Genomic DNA, 12,629 nt, shown 5'->3' with positions numbered 1-12,629 from the left:
CGCCGTCTAAGGCTGCATTCACATCTAGGCAGACAAAATCGCGGCGTTTTGTCCCGCGAATTGCGGCGACAAATAGCGGCATTTTGTACCGCAATTTGCGGCGACAAAACGCTGCGATTGTCTGCCTAGATGTGCCCCTAGATTTTCCCCCTATGGAGATGGTTCCCATCTCCTATGCCGAACGCCGCCTGAAAAAAAGGTCCAGGACTTTTTTTCAGGCGGCAGGCGGCAGGCGTGGAGATGTGAACCATCTCCATAGAGGGCAATGTTAAATCATCCCTCTGGCGTGTCGGGGCGGCAGCGGGCGTCACACTACAGGCGACAAAACGCCTAGGTGTGAATGGGCTCTAAGGGTGTGTGATGAATGTAGTAGTAATGGAATGTCCACGACAGGTGTCTTTTCTGTGCTCTTTATTACCCAGCCGGGTAAAAACAATAAAGCTTGTGGTGAAAAGTAGAGTTGAAAGGAGAAGGAGAACAGCAGATTCAGGCGTAGCAATAGGGAAACAGTCCTGCTCCTATGTGTAACACTTCTTGCACCACATCTGCCTGTGTGGACTTAGCGTACCTGGACAGGCCTCTCTCACTGACCTGGCAGCCAGAGTATCACTCAAACTTTTAGGGAAAAGTCTCTGCCACAGACCCTCCTAGAGTGGACTCAGGGAGAAACCTAATCCCCGGTGGTTTGTCGAGACCCTATTGGATCGCCAGCCTCTCATTGGCTCTCCTCAGATGGACTCCCCACCGAACAGCTATCTTGCTTGGGATCTTCAGGATTGGGAACCCAGTCGACTACTGGGCTCCCTGCCACAGCTCAAATGTTCCAGACCATCATGGTCCATGTTCCAGACCAACATGGTCCCGGAACCAGGAAGACCACATGGCACGCGCACCCCGCCGGGGCGCCATGATGCAGTCACCCTAAATGTGGGTGCCGCACTCGAAGAAGATCCCAGACCAATGGCGTCTGTCCCATAAATACCCTCCCCCAGCATGCACAGCGAGGAAACTCCCTCCTGATTGGCTGCTAGGGAAGAGCACCCAAACCTCGACTCCACTGCTGCCACCTATTGTCCTGGGGGTGGGAACAGCATCCCAGAAGCAACAGAATGAGCCCACAGCACAGCCAAGCTGAGACAGAGACCTAAATTTAAACATAGTAACTGGATCAGAGTCAGTTAACACTCTGATTCCCCTCTAAATTTAACTAGCACTTTGAAGTAACCAGGCGCTACACACCTGTGCAATGGTATTGCACAGATTGGGCACTTACCTCTTTGGTGGTCCCTACGTCACTGGGACAGCCCCGTCAGAGGGGGACGGGGGTCACGTGACACGTGGCCCGCCTCCCCTATAAAAGAAACGTCAAAGCATCGGCGCGTCATTCGCTGAGCTGTGTTTTGAATGGATGGATGTTCTCATCGCTGGACACATCACCCGTCGCTGGACACATCACCCGTCGCTGGACACATCACCCGTCGCTGGATAGACACAACGTTGGAGCAGGAAACAGCATCGATCGTCTTTTTTCACCGCTGGATTTTTATTAGGATCTGGGGGTCCACTTTGTTAAAGGGGTCTTCCAGATTCTGATAAGCCCCCTGCCCGCATACCCCCACAACCACCGGGCAAGGGTTGTGGGGATGAGACCCTTGTACCCATCAACATGGGGACAAGGTGCTTTGGGGGGCACCCCAAAGCACCCTCCCAATGTTGAGGGCATGTGGCCTGGTGCGGTTCAGGAGAGGGGGGGCCGCACTCTGTCCCCCCCTCTTTTCTGCGGCCAGCCAGGTCAACGTGCTCGGATAAGGGGTCTGGTGTGCATTTTAGGGGGAACTCCACGACATTTTTTTTTTAAATTTGGGGTGGAGTTCCCCTTAAAATCCACACCAGACCTGAAGGGTCTGGTTATGGATATTTAGGGGGAACCCCACGTCATTTTTTTTTTCAAATTGACGCGGGGTTCCCCTTAACCACCTAACAACCGCCCTATAGACGAAATACGTCTACAAGGCGGTTGCTTAACTCTGGGAGGGCGTCAATGTACGTCCTCCCAGAATCGCGCTCCCGCGCGCCCTATGGGACGCGCACACGGGAGTCTCCGTGACCACCGGGTCCTCCGGACCCGGCTGATCACGGATCACGGTAAATCGCCGCTGATAGCGGCGGTTTACCACGTGATCGCTCCGTCCAATGACGGAGCGATCACTAGTAAACAAACCGGCGTCATGTGATGACGCCGGTTCCTCCCTCTCCTCTCTGTACCGAACGGTACAGTGTGAGAGAGGGGAGAGAGCGGAAGCAGCAGCAGCTGCTGCTGCTGCTGCGGGCTGGATCTGTGACACATGCAGTCACAGATCCAGCCAGCCATCCATCCCTCCCTGTGCAATACTCTGCAATGCCCCCATACTCTGCAATGCCCCCATACTCTGCAATGCCCCCATACTCTGCAATGCCCTCATACTCTGCAATGCCCCCATACTCTGCAATACCCCCATACTCTGCAATGCCCCCATACTCTGCAATACCCCAAAATACTCTGCAATGCCCCCATACTCTGCAATACCCCGCAATACTCCGCAATGCCCCGCAATACTCCGCAATGCCCCGCAATACTCCGCAATGCCCCACAATACCCCACAATGCCCCACAATACTCCGCAATACTCCGCAATACTCCGCAATACCCCACAATACCCCGCAATACTCCGCAATACCCCACAATACCCCGCAATACCCCACAATACTCCACAATACCCCGCAATACCCCACAATACTCCGCAATACCCCACAATACCCTGCAATGTCGTCTATGGGGATTTTTAAGTAGCAAAGTTTGGCGCCATTCCACGAGCGTGTGCAATTTTGAAGGGTGACATGTTGGGTATCTATTTACTCGGCGTAACTTCATCTTTCACATTTATGCAAAAGAATGAAGAAAAAATACTAAATTTGCCAAATTTTATAACAGAAACAAAGAAAAATAATATTTTTTTTACAGAATTTTCAGTCTTTTTTCTCTTATAGCGCAAAAAATAAAAAACCCAACGGTGATTAAATACCACCAAAAGAAAGCTCTATTTGTGTGAAAAAAAGGACGAAAATTTCATTTGGGTACAGTGTTGTATGACTGAGTAATTGTCATTCAAATTGTGAGAGCACCGAAAGCTGAAAATTGGTCTGGTTATTAAGGGGGTTTACGTGCCCAGTGGTCAAGTGGTTAGTATCCATACCAGACCTAAAGGGTCTGGTTATTGAATTTGGGGGGACCTCCGCGCATTTTTTTTTTGTTTTACTAAAAGTCTGTGTCCCTTTGACTTCAATGGGGTTCGGAGTTCGGGTTCTTTTTAAAGTTCCGAACCCGAACATCCAGGTATCCGCTCAACTAGTTTTGACAGCCCATTAAGTTAAATCACACGGTACTGTATTGCGATACCATGCGGTTTGGTGGGCCATTACCAATTATTTGGCAATTATTTGGCACCCGCATGCATCTTGCAAGGGCAGTAAGTTCACGTGTGGTGCGGGAAACTGCACAGAATTCACCTTTCCCACACCGCATTCTGGTGTGAATGGGCCCTAAGAACAGATATTGAAGATTACATATGGTCAAGTAAAGCAAAAACAGACAATTATATCCCGTGTGCATAACCAAGGAAGTAATGCTCAGCAATGTCCATATGTAAATGTTGACAACCTTTTGAAACAATAACCAAAACAGCAAAGTATACTTTTACTGCATTTTACACATATGAACATATCAGGACTGTCTTGCAAAAAGCAGATCATTTGCTAACTATGTCGGAAAGTGGGACCAGGTGATGGGAAACAAGGGAGATCTGTAGATGTTGCAGGGAGATCAGATGAGAGGGGTAAAAACATGGAGGACCCCATAGATTTTAAGGTGAGTTGAGTCCCCAAGCTTGATCGTCTTTCGGTATAATTCAGATTCTGCTTACTGAGCAATAATGACTTTGGCCCGGATTCACAGACATTGGCGCATATTTATGCCGCCGTAGAGTATCTCATATACGCCACGCCGACGTAGCGCAGAGAAGCAAGCACCGAATTCACAAAGCACTTGCCACCAAATCTGCACTGGGTTTCTTAGGCGTAAGTCGTCGTAAGTGTAAGTGGGCGTGACCCCATGCAAATGATCGGCTGAGTCTCAGCCAGATACGAATAACGAACGGCGCATGCGCCGTCCCGTGGACACATTCCAGTGCGCATGCTCAGAATCACGTCGGAACGAATGCCTAAGATACGACGGATCACTGCCTACGGCGTGAATGTAACCTACGCCCAGCCATATTCACGTACAATGTAAACAACGTAAAATACGACGGCTTGAGTTCCCTTGTCCATACCTTTGCATGAGTTGCACCTCATATATGGGGAATAACTTTACGCCGGACGTACGACTTACGCAAACCGTGTATATTATATGCCGGGCGCAAGTACGTCCGTGAATCGACGTATCTCCCTCATTTCCATATTTGAATAGGGAAATCAATGGGAGCACCAGATTGGTCCAGCGTAAATATGCGCCCACGATACGCCGGCGTAAGCAAGTTATGTCGGTCGGATGAAGCCTATTTTTAGGCGTATCTCAGTTTGTGGGCACGGCGCATATTTACACTTACGCGGCGTATCTCGAGATACGTCGGCGTAAGTACTTTGTGAATCCGGGCCTATCAGTCCAGCTTGGCTGGGAGTGCACCAGTTTTACCATAAACATGCACAATCACACAAAACAAGCCTGCCTGCTTATTCTTGCAGGAACTTTAGAACGTAGGCCAGTCATACGCAGAGCAAGTTTCTTTCCTGCAACCATGGGTTGCAGGAAAGAAATTAGCTTGATTTCCCTATTAACACAGTGTTGATATGGGAATCCCTCCTGCCAGGCCATTGTCTTCTCCTGGCAGGGGCAGCCATCCCTTCCGGGAGAAGACAGTGATTATTGCTAGTGGCTGCTATAATCACAAGAGAATCCGACAGGCTGGTTGTACCCAAGTTGATCAATCGAGCCTGCCAATTAACGGTTTGAATCTCGGCCGGTTCCTGCTGAAAGATGCCAATATTTGAACCGTGTATGGCCGGCCTTAGCTGGAAGAATCTATCCCACCATACTGATTCTTTTTCTTTCAAAGGCAGTTTTTACAAAGGTCATAGGTACTGCATATACGATTTATGGAACCATCCACTCCTATGCTGGGATACTGGCGCAGGTATTTTTCAGTGCAATGTGCTGGTCTTCATTGCAGAGGATACTAGTGCAGGAGAGGAGAGTATGCAAACAAGGGGTTAAATTTATATTAGGCGAGTTAGCGTGAAGGGTTAAGCTGGCAATACACGTGTAGACAAGTGCAGTCTGTATTCCCCACTGCAGATGGCATTCAACCAAAGCGGCAACGCAGAAGTGTAAGGAAGTTGCAAGGAACTTGGTTCTTTTATGACTTCCTGCAGTCACAAGGGGACAGCTGTCCGAATGGACGCTGGCACCCCACGTGGTGTCAGTCGCCATCTTGGGTCAGGCAGAGTCTATTTAAGCACCTGGTTCCCGGGTTTGGCACACTTTAGGCAAGTGGCTAGTGTAGGGACAGGTTCCTTACCTGGCAGGGACAGTGCTTAGAGATAGGGGAAGGTTCCAGAGGAGTAGGGAAAGTGCAGGGACTACATCTACCTCGCTTCAGGAAGCCTCCCCTTTGGGCATGGACTGACCAGGCAGCATTCTGCTCCTCGTTGCAAACACTGTTGGCATCTTTCAAGTTTACAGGTAGCTGTTAAAGTTCATAAGTAGCTTCAGACAATAGTGCCTCAGGCATGGTTGAGTTGGACCTTTCTACAATATATTGCTATTGCCTTACTTGAACTGTGTTGATTTACTAAAACTGGAGAGTGCAAGATCTGGTGCAGCTCTGCATAGAAGCCAATCGGTTTCCAGGGTTTATTGTGAAAGCTTGATCAAAGAAACTTAAGTTAGTAGCTGATTGGCTACCATGCACAGCTGCACCAGATTTTACATACTCCAGTTTTAGTAAATCAACCTCTGTGTGTTTACTGCCCGCCACACCATGCTGCACCTTGCTCACACATGGTAAGGATCATAAACCCCTAAACTTTCATCCACACCTGCTATATGAATGGAACCCCAGATGTATAAAACAGGTGCAATTACAATATGTAAAATTTTTTCCTAACTAAAACCACATTCAGTTAGGCTACTTTCACACCGAGGCGTTGGGGGGCATCGACCGTTTTTTTTTTTTTTTTGCTGTGCTTTTCCGCCGCTAGCGGGGCGCTTTTAACCCCCGCTAGCTGCCAAAAAAGGGTTAAAATCGCCCGCAAAGCCGGCAGTTGACTTCAATGGGCAGGGGTGCTTTAGGAGCGGTATATACACTGCTCCTGCAGTGCTGCAAAGATGCGGCTTGCAGGACGTTTTTTACGGTCCTGCCAGCACACAGCTCCAGTGTGAAAGCCCTCTGGCTTTCACATTGGAGTGAGAGGAGTTGCTCTTTACAGGCGTTATTTTTAGCTGTAAAGCGCCTCAGTGTGAAAGCAGCCTTAGGCTACATTTGTATGGGGCGACAAGTGCTTTTGCGAATGACAGTGGCAAGCATCTGAAGATTCCTGCAGCTCTTTCAGCCACCTGTGAACACAAAATGCCCCCAGCAGTGATCACAACAGGTAATCGCCAGGCCTGTGGACAGCCACAGGTAGCTGTGGCCACCTCCGACCTGTCATTGAGGTGTACAGGGCTCGACGGACACAGCTAGCCACTCACAAGTGGCTAAAATCAGCAGAGTCCTACCAGATTTCAGTGCTATTCACCCTTCCAAATGTAGCCTGAGGCCCCGTACACACGGCCGGACAAAACCGATGAGAATGGACCGAGGTTCAGTTTCATCGGTCCAAACCGACCGTGTGTATAGCCCATCGGTCTGTTAAACTTCGGTCCAAAATTTTAAAACATGCTTTAAAATCGAACCGATGGCCCGCTGCCCGATCGGTCCGAACCGATGGTTAGTACAAAAAGCATCGGTTCAAAACCCACACATGCTCAGAATCAAGTCGACGCATGCTTGGAAGCATTGAACTTCGTTTTATTCAGCACGTCGTGTGTTTGACGTCACCACGTTCTGACCTGATCGTTTTTTGGAACGATGGTGTGTACGCACATCAGACCATCAGGCCACTTCAGCGGTGAACCGATGGAAATGGCCCGTCGGACCATTCTCATCGGTTTGGAACGACCGTGTGTACGCGGCCTTAGAATTTAATTTATTCAAGGAAAACTTTTAATCCTGCTTCTTTTAAATTTCTTGTTACTGACAAACATCAATTTGACCCCAATAACCATTAGAAAAGCAAAAAAAAATTCCAAAAACGGAAATATTTAAGCAAAATTCTACTTGTGTCGCCAAGTATATGTTAGTCTCAGGTTAAGATAATATGTTTAGTGCAAAATGAATTGGTGGTCATTATGTTTGTTATAGACTCATTATTATGACCAAAGTTTGCCTTGTTGGTGCGGCGGGCGGTCATATATCCTTGCATGAAGGTAGTAAAAATCCCTGCTGAAGGGGCTGCGGATCTAGCCCAGGGGGGCCCAACCTTTTGAAGAGCGATGGCCACTTTAGCGACTTGGTAACCAATTGTGGCCCCAATGAGCGGAGCGGGTGGATCACAGGTATGTGTCCACTCTACATATGCAGGGCGACACAGACACAGCCCCCTGTAATCTATGGGCCCTCCAATCCTATCCGTCCAGACAGAAAGGGACAGATCCCCTTAATTTTTTTTCGGGCAGATTGGACTGGAGGTAGGCGGGTGTAAATTGACACAAGTCTGTTTACATCTGCTGCTCCATAGAGGTAAATGGAGGGTCCAATTGGGTCGAACCGATCATGTGAAAGGGGCCTAAGGCTGCTTTCACACTGATGCGCTGCGGTTTACCCACGGGTTAGCTGCACTTTGCCATTCACTTCTATTATATCCTGCAGGTGTAGTACACTTTCTGAAAGCTCACCAAACCACTGTGCACTGTAAATCAGTTTGAAAGTAGCCTAGTAACCACTGCAGAGCAGATATGCCCATATATATACACTGTGATTTTAGTAATAAACTCACAGTATTTATCGGCGTATACCGCGCACTTTTTTGCCCTGAAAATCAGGGCAAAATCGCGGGTGCGCGATATACGCCGATACCCGCGCCGAGTTTGAATACTGCGCCGACATATACCGAGCGCAGTACACTCGTGTATAGTCGGCCAGTCACGGCTCCTCTCGCGCTGACGTCCTGGACGTACAGGACGTCAGCGCGAGAGTAGCCGAGCATTGCCGACAATACACGAGTGTACTGCGCTCTGTATATGTCGGCGCAGTATTCAAACTCGGCGCGGGAAACGAGCGGGGAGGACGCCAGTTTCATTCAACACTGATGCTCTGGGATGGCAGATCAGCAACCCACCATGCCAAAGCAGGTGGTAGCGGGCCACATAGGAGGGCCCCCAGGCCACTGGTTGGGCACCCCTGATCTAGCCATACCCAACTGGGATAAAGAATACTAAAAGAACAGGATAGTCTCCAAGAGCAGAGGAAAGATGACTGCGAGAACAGGATAGCCTCCAAGAGCAGAGAGAAGCAAGGCTTCATGCCTACTGACATTGACATAGTCAATAGGCACACTGCAAGCAGATGTGAAGCAGCTAGTAGAGTGAGTGCTGGGGGGCAGCCAGTACAGCAGGGATGTCTCCCTGGCTCAAGAATCAGACATGTTGCGACCACATGGCAGTAAGGTAACAAATTAGTTCAGGGTAGGAGTCAAGACCTCGTGGACTCACAAAACCTGGACAGCTGGTAGTAGGTGAGAACCAGATAGTCGCAGATCACCAAAGTTACTCTAGGCGGGCAGGATGAACTAATCCAAGACCAAAGTTCAATGGGGCCCTTTTGCAAGCAGAAGCAGCAATGGTGGTAGAATTATACACAAATGAAGTTGCGCTAGGCCAGGGGTGTCCATCTCAATTTCATAGTGGGCCGCATCAGCATTATGATTTCCCTCATAAGGGGCGGTTGTATCTGTAAGATTAGATGTCCAGCCCATCCCCTCCCCTTACATTAGATGTCAAGAGCCACCCCACCATCAGAAGTTGAGTCCCCCACTCTCCCTTGCATCACAGTGCACCCCCCTTTCCTTATGCTGCTGCTGGGAAGAATCTGGATACATTGCTTGAAAGCAGAAAGTAAGGGTCTGGAGGAGGACCGGAGCTCTCCTGCAACAAAGGAGAGGTGCAAGGGCCACATGAAATTGCCAGGAGGGCCGGATTCGGCCCGCGGGCCTTGTGTTTGACACCTGTGCACTAGGGTTTTCAGTTAATCACCTATTTCAATGAAAGCTATTGACACAATATTGCTGGACAACAATATAAAATATAACACAAAAACTACACAGTGCAGCGCTAAAAAAAGAAGAAGCCTTAATTATACTACAAACAATAGGCTTTCAAATAAATCAAGATAAATAAAACAATAAATAAATCAAATAAATAAAACAAGAATACCAAAATATTGGTAGAATATATCTAAAGGCAAAGCTTTTTTGTTGTTATTTTAATGTTGGATAAAGTGGGAAGGAGGTAGAACCTTTCTGAGGTTTTAATTGCGGCCTCGTTTGAGAGCAAAATTGAAAACACTGGCCCAGATTCAAGTAGAATTGCGCGATATTTGCGGGGGAGCAGGGCAACGATTTTTCCCTGCGCCCCCGCAAATATTTTGCGCTGCCCTCGATTCACGGAGCAGTAGCTCCGTGAATTGCGAGGGCGCGCCGGCAAATTTGCCCGGCGTGCGCGCGCGCGCAAGTTAAATGATCCCGCCGGGGGCGGGAATCATTTAAATTAGGCGCGCTCCCGCGCCGAGCGTACAGCGCATAATCCGTCGGGAAACTTTCCCGACGTGCATTGCGGCAAATGACGTCGCAAGGACGTAATTTGCTTTTTAAGTGAACGTGAATGGCGTCCAGCGCCATTCACTTACGCAAACGCCGTGAAATTCAAATTTTACGGCGCGGGAAGGCCGGCTATACTTTAGCATTGGCTGCCCCTACTATTAGAAGGGGCAGTCTTGCGCTAAAAGTAGCCGTACGGAAACTCCGTACCTGGCCTGCGCGGGGCCCACGCAAGCTTGTGAATCAGTGGTAGTATGCAATTTGCATACTACACGCTGATACACAATGGGAGCGCCCCCTAGCGGCCCCCGCAAGAATGCAGCCTAAAATCTGCGAGGCATAAGAGCCTTATGCCGCGCAGATTTTAGCCTGCAGTCGGTGTAACGAGGTTCCTGAATCAGGAGCACTCGTTACACCGGAGCAAGTAAGCACTTGCGCTGCGTAACCTATGGTTGCGCGGGCGCAAGTGCTTCTTGAATCTGGGCCACTGAGTTGTCACCAGAACAGCAAAAGAGGGAAAATCTTCCAATGTTGTTGTTACAGTGACAACTGTCTAATGCCGTGTACACACGACCGTTATTCATGTCTTGAAAAAAAAAAAGAAGTTTTTCTCGACGTGATTCCTCTCAAGCCTGCCTTGCATACACACGTTCGTGAAAAGAATGCGAAGCGTGGTGACGTACAACACGTACGACGGCACTATAAAGGGGAAGTTCCATTCGAATGGCATCACCCTTTAGGCTGCTTATGTTAATTTTTCCGTCTCATAACTTGCTTCTGAGCATGCACGTTTTTTCCCCCCTCGTTAAAGCCTACACACGACCGTTTTTCACAATGTGAAAAACGACGAGAAAAAATAGAGCAGGTTCTAAAAACATTTTTGTCGTTTCACATTTGCTCTGGAGCATTCACACACACGACCGTTTTTCACGACCAACTCAAAAAATTACATTTTTCTCGTCATGAAAACCGGCCGTGTGTACGCGGCATAAGAGAGACGTTTCTTTACTCTCCAAAGGGACATGGATGACAAAAATGGATTTGGTTTCAACCAATGTCTACCCAACCAAAAGAAATTCTATTTAACTTTTTTGACATTATATGGGCAATACAGGGTACACACATTTGCATATTAAAGTAGAAAAATCTAATCGTATCAAACTTATTTTCAGGTAAACTTGAATATTCCACAAAGGCAGGGTTTGACAAATTTGCTTGGAATCTAGGAGCCAGCTAAAAAAGTTAGGAGCCAGAAAACGCGCCCCGTCCCGACGAGCTTGCGCGCAGAAGCGAACACATACGTGAGCAGCGCCCGCATATGTAAACGGTGTTTAAACCACACATGTGAGGTATCGCCGCGATTGGTAGAGCAAGAGCAATAATTCTCGCCCTAGACCTCCTCTGTAACTCAAAACATGCAACCTGTAGAATTTTTTAAACGTCGTCCATACAGTGTCATCTTAAGAGCATTATAGGCCCCCGGGCAATACAGTGCATTGGGGCCCTGTCTACACAATCACGCACGAGAATTTACTGACAAAAATCATAAAATTTACTGGCAGAACCACATTTTTTACTGCCACTGCAAAAAAGTACCTAAAATTACAGTTTTCAGTGCCGAACAATGCAAATGTCAGTATTTAAACTATAAACATATAGCTAGTGCTATTAGCAATGGGCCAAATCCTCAAAAGAGATACGACGGAGTAACTGCTGTTACTCCGTCGTATCCCTGTTTCTATCTATGGAACTGATCCACAGAATCAGTTTACCATAGTTAGGGAGAAGATCCGGCATGTGTAATTGAATTACACTGTCGGATCTTAAGGATGCAATTCTAGGCCGGCCGCTAGGTGGCGAGGCCATTGCGGCCGGCCTAGAATATGCAAATGAACACTTACGGCGATCCACGAAGGTTCCGACGGGCCCGTTGCGCTAATTCTACGTCGTTTACGTCGAGTTTCGCCGCGTAAAACTAGGGCTCAGCCCTAGCTCTCTTAAGCCATGTTAAGTATGGCCGTCGTTCCCGCGTCGAAATTGAAATTCTTCATCGTTTGCGTAAGATGTTCGTGAATGGCGCTGGACGCCATTTACGTTAACGTCTAAGCAAATGACGTTGGAGCGACGTCAGTTAGCGCAATGCACGTCGGGTAAGTTACCCGACGAAGCATGCGCAGTACGTCCGGCGCGGGAGCGCGCCTAATTTAAATGGGAATCGCCCATTTGTATTAGGAACGCCTTGCGCCGGACGGAGTTAAGTTACAGTGCCGCAAATTTCCAGGTAAGTGCTTTGTGGATCGGCACCTAACTTGGGAGATTTGCGGCAGTGTAACTTAACTCTGAAAAGTTAAGTTGCGCTCGGTGGCTGTGGATCAGGCCCAATGTGTTTAAGTTACACAAAAGTAAAAAAAATAAAAAATGTCTTCGTTGACATGAAGGTCAGGTTACTATAACCCAGGCAGCACAGAGTTTCCTCTTACATCAGAGTCTGCAGGATTTCCCCTTACAGTGAAAGGGAACTCTTATGTAAAGGGGAACGCTGCAGATCATGATCTAAGGGGGGAACTCTGATGTGGAGGGGGGCTCTGGTGACCAGAGACCACCTTATATCAGAGTCCACTGCTTTCTCTTTCCCACTTACATCAGGGTCCGCAGACTGAGTTCCCCCTTGCATTGTAAGGG

The sequence above is a fragment of the Rana temporaria genome, chromosome 4, assembly GCF_905171775.1.
Source record: "Rana temporaria chromosome 4, aRanTem1.1, whole genome shotgun sequence".
NCBI classification, from domain to species: Eukaryota; Metazoa; Chordata; class Amphibia; order Anura; family Ranidae; genus Rana; species Rana temporaria.
This window is presented reverse-complemented; position numbering follows the sequence as displayed.